The sequence below is a fragment of the Gadus macrocephalus genome, chromosome 18, assembly GCF_031168955.1.
Source record: "Gadus macrocephalus chromosome 18, ASM3116895v1".
In the NCBI taxonomy this organism is placed as follows: Eukaryota; Metazoa; Chordata; class Actinopteri; order Gadiformes; family Gadidae; genus Gadus; species Gadus macrocephalus.
In genome coordinates this window covers 13,019,584-13,029,583 of record NC_082399.1, presented here as the reverse complement: position 1 = coordinate 13,029,583, position 10,000 = coordinate 13,019,584, and the positions used below count along the sequence as shown (strand labels likewise).

Genomic DNA, 10,000 nt, shown 5'->3' with positions numbered 1-10,000 from the left:
TCTGTGTATGTGTGTGTGTGTGTGTGTGTGTGCACGAGGCGACCGCCAGAAGAGGCAGCTTCTGAGGGAACAGTGGGGGCCGTTCCACTGGGGAACTTGTTTTGACAGAAGCCCAGGTGTCTCATTGTTGGCGCTGGCACGGTTCAACAGATTTACCAATTAGTAGTGGGCCCAGGGCGCAGAGGAGAGGAGGGGAGGGCGAGAGAGGCAGAGAGTGAATGAGAGGGGGAGAGAGAGTGAGAGTGGGAGGGAAAGGGAATGAATGAGAGATGGAGTGAATGAATGTGAGAGAGGGTGAGAGGGGTTGAATGAGAGAGGGGGAGAGAGATTAAATGAGAGGTGGAGAAAGAGAGGGAGGGGGAGAATGAATGAGAGGGCGAGAGGGACAAGGAGGGAAAGTGAATGAGAGAGGAAGACGCAGAGGACGGGAGGGAGGGAGAAATAGCTGGGGGGGGGGGGGCGGGCGGGGGGCAAGTGGTGGATTTAGCCATAGTGATGGAATGAGCATTGAGAGGGAGGGACATAGGGAGGGAGGAATAACGGAGGCAGGGAGTGTGAGGCAAGTAGAGATGATGGAGGAGTGACTGGGGGAGATAGTGAGCTAAGGAGGGAGAGAAGGGAGATTGTGAGGTAAATAGCGAGGCAGGAGGTGTGAAGGAGGGAGGGAGCGGGTGACGTAAGGAGAGAGGAAGGTGGATTGAGAGAGTGAGTTTAGAGAGAGAGAGGAGGTGAGCGAGGAATAGATTGTGAGGTAAGGAGAGAAGAGGACAGAGGGATAGATTAGGTTGAGGAGGGAGGTAAATGGAACAGAAAGGAGATCTGGAGGAGGCGTGACATAGGGAGAGAATAAGGTAAGGAAATAGAGGAGGAGTTAAGGAGGCTGGTGAGGAGGAGGTAGTGAGGGAGACGAAGCTAAGGAGAGAGGAGAGGTAGGACAGTGTGGGTTAAGGAGAGGTGAGGAGGAGGAATGGAGAAAGGAAAAGGTAAGGAGAGAGGGATAGACAGGAGGGGTTGGAGAGGGGGAGAGCGTGGGGTAAGGGGAGAGCGGGTGAGTCAGGAGTAAGTTGATCTCTCACCCCTCTCCACCAGTAGTGATTTAAGAGAGGCTGGGGTTTCTCTAGCTCAGAGGTCAAGAGAGGGACAATATTGACTCAATCTAATGTAATGTTTATGACATTAATTATTCACCGTTAATTGGACAACTAGAGGAACATATGAGACATCCGGCACTAAAGTCACATAGCAGGCCATGCTGGGTTAGCCAACTGGATCAAACTAGAGGCTACCATTACTTATACTAACACTACTGCTAATATGGCTAATACTTATTTTATAAATGTTGAAGATGCTACTCATAATACTCCTGATAGTATAGAAAAGTAAGACTAGTAACACAACCTCTGTCTTCTTGCAGATGCAATGCAAGGTATGACGTCCTCTTGAGTTTCCATTCTGTCACTAGGCAGACTACAGTCAGATCATACCAGGGAATGTTTCTACATTCAGCAGGAACCCTGGTCACACTGCACTCATTCGGCTCTGCATGCCAGCACATTTGCCAGTGAGCAGCTCAGATCAGAGTGAAGAGACGCCCCCCCCCGCCTCCAGGTGCCCTGCTGAATCCATAGTCATCCTTCAGCAGATCCTTCAAATGTCTTAATTTTGTGAGTGTTTTGTGGTCGTGAATTTCGCTGTAGTTGATCCAACTAGCAGTTTACAAAATGGCTAAAATTAGTCATAAAGGTACTATTCCCTCTAGGCGTGAATGTGAAGTGCTTTTGAAGTGCTGTGCCTTGTTGGTTGTGGCTCCCAGGAAAAATCCCTCTAGACACTGGTTTTAACTTTTAGTTTTAGTTAAAATACAATTAATAAAAGATTTTCTCAAATACTGGTACGATATTAGAAACCACTGGTCAGACTTGTCCAATTTGACTGGCCTTGTCCATTTGGATTTTGCACAAACCTAATCCTACCTTTCGTTAGTAGCAGTAGGAGCATGCTGATATTTATTTGTACACCAAACAAGATTCTCCTAAGTAATTAAGAGATTAGACTAAATCAGCATGGACAAAGTAACCACACACCTGGGATGAGAGGTGAGGCAGCCATCATGCAGGTTGTGTGTTTTTGTGTGCTAGCCTGGCCCTTGTTTGCCTCTATTTTTGATGTGTGTGTGTGTTGTTGTGGTTGTTGTTGTTTATATTTATCATTTTCCCCTGTCGGTTTCCCTGTCAGTGTAGCCGGCCTTGTTTTAGCTCCTGGCCTCGCCTTTCGTCTCATCCGGGGAAGGAATTGGGATGAGAGAAATATTTTTCTCTGCTGTCAGGGGCTTAAAGCGCTGCTGTGTCTGCTCCTTTACTCCCACTGTTTGTCGACAGCCCTGGAAGTGACATCCACCCAGGCTGTGCGGGGTTTGTGTTGGGTTTCCTTCCTATGCGTGTGTGGTTCTGCTGTAGCGTTGTTTTTGTACACCACCACAACACGACACCGCTCAGTCATTAGCTGATGTCGGTGCCGGTGGTTGGTGGGATTAAGGCAGGGAAGGGAGAAGCAGAAAAGAAAGGGTTGGAGAGAGAGTGCTTGAGAGGCAAAGAGAAGGAGGGTGGAGGAAGAGCAGGGTGGAGCGAGATAGAGGAATGGAGAGATAGGGATAGAAGGCTAGGGCGAGAGAGAGTTGTAGAGGGAGGGAGAGATGTGGGGAGAGAGTCGTAGAGGAATGGAGAGATGTGGAGAGAGAGGGCTAGCTGGAGAGAGAGTTGTAGAGGCATGTCACTAGAGGAGGTAGAGGTGGAGGGAGAGGGAGGGGGGTAGAGATGGGGCCTTCATTAACGTCAGACTGGTCCGCGATAAGGTATCAAAAGATATTTTTTTCCCAATGCGTGAGACAAGCCAACAGCTGCTGACCAAGCCCTGTGTTTCCTCATATGGAGAAAGACGGGAGAGAGTGCGGTGCATCATGGGAAAAGTTAAAAAGACAACAAAAAAACAGAGCCAGCGAGGCTGAGAGAAAAATAATCTGTCACCACAGTGGGAATATTCCTTAGTGCAGCAGTGCTGTCACAAAGCAGCCTCCATTTCATACATTATTAACACCGCCTAAACACATTATGTGTGTATTTATTCATTCATTTGTCTTGTTAACATCGTCTCAGAGTGAGACAAACAGCGTGCTCGGACTGGCTGTGTGACAGTTGTGTGTGCAGTGAGATACGAATACCAATCCCGTCAGTGAGATTGAAACCGAGCGAGCGAGATAGCAAAGGGCTTGGCGAGTGAGTGAGAGAGAGAGAGAGAGAGAGAGAGAGAGAGAGAGAGAGAGAGAGAGAGAGAGAGAGAGAGAGAGAGAGAGAGAGAGAGAGAGAGAGAGAGAGAGGGAGAGAGACGGAGAGAGACGGAGAGAGAGAGAGAGAGACGGAGAGAGAGAGAGAGAGAGACGGAGAGAGAGAGACAGAGAAGGGCGAATTAGGGCCTGCTATGTTCCGCAGCCTCATTAAGGACATCGAGGTGATGATGTCGTCTCGGCGCCCGCGACCGGCCGCGGCTTCTCTTTGAACAGCCTCGCCCCCTTATCTGCTGCGCGCTCAGCGGCGCCGTAACGATGCACACACACACACACGCTCACACAGAAGCACACACACCCTGACACACAAATCTACGAAACCACAGATTCACAATCCCGCACACACATGGACACACTGGTGTGAACACACACACGCACACCTGCTCCCCACAGAAACAGTCGCGTGCACACCAATATCCCTACAAAGACACACAAACACACTCATGAGAACCCACAAATATTATCCTCACAAACTCACCCCCACACATTCACCTCCCTCACTTGTCATGCCTGTGTGGTTTCTGTGCACGCTGGGAGCACACGGCTCATCCGCTGAATTTTGGGTGTATATGTTTTTCCCCCGCTCGCTGAAAAATAAAAAATCCTGTTTCTATTTTAAAAAATAGTATTTTTGCAGCGACATCACAACTGTGTGTTCTAATTGGAACTTTTGCCGCTGTCTCCATCTTGTGTTGGAAGGGCAGATGGGTATTGGGGCGGCGGGTGGGGGGGAGGGGTCAGCAGGGGTGGGGGGGGGGGGGTGGCGCGAGGCCTGATGGTGGTGTAGCGAGGCGTGTCTAAATCAACTGGCAGCATGAATGACTCACTTGATTCTTGCTGCAATCCATGGCAGCACTTTTTTTTTTAACCCTCCTCTTCAAACTGCACTCCTTTTATTTGCGGAAAGGTCTAGAATAACTCATAGGGAAGATTGAGTACTTTCTGGTGTTCTTCAACCATAGAAGACTTCTGTGGTTGAAGAACAGACACACACAAACACACTTGCCTACATTGTTCCGAGCAAGGTCTAATTTTTTTTCCCGATTGACATGGAATGTTAAAACATGTAAAGAATCCAGTTGTGAAGTTGTTCACTAAGCAATTACTCACAGACCTGTAAACTCACATATCTACCCATAAATTGATTTGCCAATGAAGTTGTTTGAAATTACATGAATAGCTCAGAATTTGGAACCCAAAGATGGAATCAGAATCCAAATGGAATTCTAGCACATTTTTTAAATGGATTTCTAAACCTACTTTAATTTTGTGGAATTTGAAACAGAATTTTTGGAATTCAACACTAGAATGATTTGTAAATTGAATTTGGGGATCCCTGGATGATTTACACCTTGGCCCAGGGTATTTGATTTACCACTGGACTCCTTCCAGTCTACAGCAGCAGAAAATGTGGTCCACATGCTAAGGCTTCACCTGACCCCCTACTCATATACAATAGAGTCAAAGTAGAGTCAAGGAGAGTTGAAGTCGGAGGGAGGACAGGGTGGGGAGTTGCGCCTAGGAGAGAGAGGATAGTTGAGAAAGAGAGATTATGTGTGTGTTGGGAGGTGGAACCAGTTTTCCTGAGTGAATCATTTGGTTCAGTGTTTCCATAGTGGAATCTGCCTTTTTGTTGAGCTAATGTGTATCTTTATCTTTTGTTAACAAAAATGGACGAGGTCTTTCTGGAGCAGAGCAAAGACCTTACTCAACCTTGGATCAAATAACCAAGCGGTTCTCCGAAGGCCGCAAACCATTGGAATGATTCCTACAACAAAATCATATTGAATATAACTTGATTGTCCTGATCATCATTCATGCCATAGAGGATCGGACCAAATCTTTTTTGTATTATTTCAAGCGTGAAATCTGCTTCCGCATGACCTAAATATAGGTGTAAAAAACAACAACTGAAAACCTGTTATTCCTGCTCTCAGCTTCCTCGACCGTTTTATTGTCCTTAATGTACCGTCTCCTCGGCCTGCCGTCGCAGCCACCTCCATCAGGGCTCTCTGTGCCCCACCCTCGCATGTTTTGCGATTTGTCGCTCATCAAACGGGGGGATAAAAAACCTCAATCACGGCTCTTCTGGCGGCTCTTCCTCTCCACAGGAAGTGACACGTTGCTCCCCAGCTGAAGGCGTACCTTTAGCGACGGAGCCCATCTCTGCTTTTAATGAGCCTACTGACCGCACGGAATCGCAATCTGATCCTGTCCTCCCCGCGACACACAACAAAGGACTGCAGTGGGTTTGGACACAAGACAAACACGCACGCACACAGAAACACACACGCCATCGCAGTGGTTCTTCCTTAATAACACAACCAACTGCCAACCAACTGCCAATCGTAACACAACCAATAGTTTCTCCTCCAGCCGTGATCAAAATGGCTTTGAACCCTGGGTTCCCTTCTGGCTTTCTCCCCATCTGCATCAAACACAAATCAATAGCCCAAACTTTACAGCGGCGGTATCTGTTTCTCCACGTAGCATGCCCCGATCCCACTCACGTCACGAGCCAGACACACACACACACACACACACACACACATACACACACAGGCACACAGGCAGGGTGCTGGAATGTTTCATTTAATAATAGATACGGAAAATGAATAGATTTTTCATGTATGTTCAACAATACCGACGTATACCAGTAACGGCCGGCATTCGCGCTTTTGACTTCCATCGGCCAAGAAATCACAAACAACCACCATTAAGGGGGATAACCACAGCATTTGAGAAAGGGAAAAGGTTCCCCACGGACAAAGCCAAAGCTAAAGGGATCACTAACAAGGTGATGGAGTTCATCGCATTAGATGCCCAACCTTTCTCCGCTAACTAGCTAAAGTTTGCAAGACAGACAAACATTGACTTTCAAAATATACCCTCTACCAAAAAACCAAGCAATTGGAAACCGTCGTAGACACATAATAAACTATAAATAAATAATCACACTTCTATTCTTATTGTTTTAATAAAACATTAAATACACGGTTCAAATATTGTCAAAGATTATTTATGAGATTGTATAGATGAATGGTTCATCAATGAACCATAACATATTTAGGATAATTCTATAAATGACATGGAGCCATGTATTAGTCGGCAATGATCTCCCCCCCCCCCCCCCCCAAATCCCTTCCTGTTGCAGTAGGCCTCAGTTAAAAGGAGAACGGCACTTGAGAATGACGACGCTGAGAAAGAAACATGGCTGCGGAAGGAGGGCCTGGTGAGGTGAAAATCAATGGGATGGCGCACGGAAGCCTCTCCACATGAGGCCTGGCGTGTGTGTGTGTGTGTGTGTGTGTGTGTGTGTGTGTGTGTGTGTGTGTGTGTGTGTGTGTGTGTGTGTGTGTGTGTGTGTGTGTGTGTGTGTGTGTGTGTGTGTGTGTGTGTGTGTGTGTGTGTGTGTGTGTGTGTGTGTGTGTGTGTGTGTGTGTGTGTCTGTGTGTACTTTTTGCCTGTGTTATGAACAAAAAAATATGCTTTTGTTTACCAAGAGATAAAGCATAACCAGGAGTGAGGTAGGGGAGAGAGCGAGGAGTAGGAGGGAGAGCGGGGGGTAGAGGGAGAGAGGGTGCATGAGAGAGCCGCTCTCCTGAACATCTTTTGAAAAGAATAAAATACACTAAGAGCCGTTGTTTGGTGAGGTGGAGTTGTGTGGTAAAGGCATCGTTTCATCCCAGAGCGTAGAAACCAGCGTGGCTTTCAGGCCTCCCCCTCTCTCTAGTCCAGACAGAGCAGAGAGAGACCATTCAAGGGCCCACCGTGGACCAGGAGACCCCCCGGGCCGGTCCGCATTATGAATACAACATGAGTAAACACACACCTACACATACTATTAGAGTAGTAAGAACAGCGGTCCGTGGTGCAGCCCGACCAGAGGCCCTTAGCAACGCTCGCTCGTCATCTCGTCTTCGGGGTCATCACTGTGAGAGGAATCACATCTCATTTGTGGGCGTGATCGAATGATCTGCTGCATAGGTTTACCAATGTTCTTTTCGGGGGGAAGGATTGGGGCTTTCGGCACTGTGGCTTTGAGCCACAGATGTACTCAAAACCTCATTGGTCTTCGATCATCGCAGGGGACTCTTTCTCAAACCAAACCCAATAAACAGCTTCCTGCATTTGGCCCACGCTACCACGTGAATGAATGTATCTCATCTCGTCTCACCGCCACTAACGTCAGACACAGAACAGCCCACAAGTTGCATTGTCCATGTTATACCTTGTCCAAATCCTGTGTTCAACCGCAGTTTGACAGCTCATGTGACCAATTTAGATTCCGTTTGAAGTATAGCGGTGCTTTAACCCTTTCAGTATGCCATTGATTAATACGACTACCTTTTTAAAAGTGTAATCAGTCCTTTTTCTATTATTATTATTTGTTATCAATTTATTTATTTCTATTACACAGCAGCTGTGAACTAAGAATACAATGGCGGATGAAAATTCCGTGTTTTTTTTTTCCTGACGCGGTGAGCGCTGAATGGCATTCAAGGCTTTAACATGTGCGTCGGAGCGCGCCCATTCAGCTGGAGTGTGCACAGCGGTGAGAGAGACGGTGTCGAGTTGCCTGCAGCTGGCGGTCAGCACCGTGGGCGCAGTTTGCACTGCTGCCGATGCCATCGCATGCCGGAGGAGCACTTCGCCACGCAAAAGGATGTGCCGATTTGAAAAGGGTGCGCGTGTGTGTGTGGCGGGAGGGTGGGGCGGGGGTAGTGATGGTGGCGTCGTTCTTCATCTTCTCCACACTTTTGTTGTCTGCGCTTCCTGTTTTGAAAGCCATTAAGGAGCAAATTTCCTCACAGCGAGAGGGGAGATGAAAAGGAGCGGTCTTTTGAAACGTGTCCAGGCTGCAGTGTCGGGAAGAGAGAGGGGAGAGATAGCTATCAGTAAACATGGCTGTCAAGGGGTCGGCGGAATAGGCTAATTGTGAAGGCGGAAAAACGAGCCATTCATTTCATTTTCCTCTTCTTCTTTTTTTAATTTGATCTGCTGATGAAAGATGGGTTCTCGCGCACGCGTTTTGTTCCTTCCCAGCTGTGGGGCTTCATTCACCCGCCGGCGTCGGAGGGGCGCAGCAAGGAGCAAGCCCCTTCACCCCCCTTCACCCCCTTCACCCCCTTCCTAAAAGGCTTTGTGACATCTGCACCCACACATGTCTGCATTCACCCATAGCCACTGGGTATTTATAGATGAGTCGGCTCTTTCATGCCCCGAGCTCGTTGAGGTACAGATGACGTGAAGATGCAAACGTGACTGCTCGCCCTTCACAAATATATTTATGTATTTTGGTAATGGTAGCGTTGTATCGTATGGCCCGCTTACCTGACCGATGCAATGCTTACGGATCAGATCCATACAATGATAATTTTTGGTTGTGACGAGACCTGGGTGTGTGTGTCCTTGACCTTTTTGTAGTCCTTCAGCCATCAGGTAGACTCAAACCATCAGCGTGCTGGTTTCTGTAGCACTACAGAACCCCTCCTTTCTCATCTCCCCTTTCCCCCACCGACAGCTCCGTCTTTATATAAACAACCACACACACACACACACACACACACACACACACACACACACACACACACACACACACACACACACACACACACACACACACACACACACACACACACACACACGCACGCACCCCTTTGCAGTTACACGTACGTACATGCACACACACTTTTCACCACACTTGCACATGTGCATGCACACACACTTTTGTACACACCAACCCATGCGCACATGCCTGCACACGCGTACAAACACACGAGCACACATGTACACACACCCAGCCTCTCAGCGCGCTGCCCCTGCGCTTGGCCAGTGTGAGCCTCTTAATAAAACCGACAGGCTGTAATTGGTCTTAATTGCAGCCTTGGGGCATCGTCAGGACGAGTGTTGCTAAACAAACTGTGTAGTCTGCCGGCTAGGCCAGCTAGCATCCGCGCCGCCTGCCAAGCGCATGCCTCCCTGTCTGCCAGCACATGAACGTGCACGCTTGATTTGCTCGATTTGCTTCCGTCTCTGAGTTTTAAGTTAATAGAGTGCAAGAGCGTGTCAAACAATTCAAAATGTGCGGGAGTCGGCAGAATTTGGTTTTCTCATCCGAGCGTATTTGTGTGGTTGTATATTTGTTTGGATGTAATTGCGAGTGTCTGTCTGTGTGTGTGTGTCTGTCTGTGTGTCTGTGTGCTTCCATGTGTGTGCATAGTTGCCTGTGTGTGGCAGAGGGAGTACACTTCAGCGGACCGCATTCCTCCCTCACTCGTCGAGTCATGTGACCTGTGAACAAGCCCTTACAGGCCTGGCGGTCGTCACACACACACACGCACACACGCGCGCGCACGGCAGCCTCACCCGAGCGTGAACGTCCCGCTGTTCCCCCCACCGTTAAACTCCCCGTGACAGCTAAACACAACATGGCTCCCAGGAAGTGCGCACACACCTCCAGGTGTCAAAGAAGCAGAAATTTAACTCCCAAACACCCTCCATTCTTGGGCAAAGGAGCGCTGTATCCACTCACCCCAGTAGCACCACCTCCTGGCAGACAGACAGGGAGCGATGCTGCGCCCGGGCCTACCGTTAGCAGCGCCGGGCGCCGGGGAAGGTGGTCACACACACACACACACACACACACACACACACACA

At 48.5% G+C, this 10,000-nt stretch overlaps 1 protein-coding gene and 2 long non-coding RNA genes across 22 annotated transcripts in view; 2 read left to right on the top strand and 1 right to left on the bottom strand.

The window, feature by feature from the left end:
- The window catches only part of LOC132446056 (uncharacterized), a 173,949-nt gene that overhangs the window by 96,072 nt on the left and 67,877 nt on the right, over window positions 1–10,000 (bottom strand). The gene's annotated exons all lie outside the window — the stretch shown is intronic.
- tcf7l2 (transcription factor 7 like 2) overlaps window positions 1–10,000 on the top strand; it is a 101,602-nt gene that overhangs the window by 48,960 nt on the left and 42,642 nt on the right. The gene's annotated exons all lie outside the window — the stretch shown is intronic.
- LOC132446057 (uncharacterized) overlaps window positions 1,672–10,000 on the top strand; it is an 18,598-nt gene continuing 10,269 nt past the window's right edge. The window contains exon 1 of the long non-coding RNA XR_009522768.1: window positions 1,672–10,000. This exon is cut by the window's right edge and continues 9,744 nt beyond it. This is a non-coding gene — a long non-coding RNA (uncharacterized LOC132446057).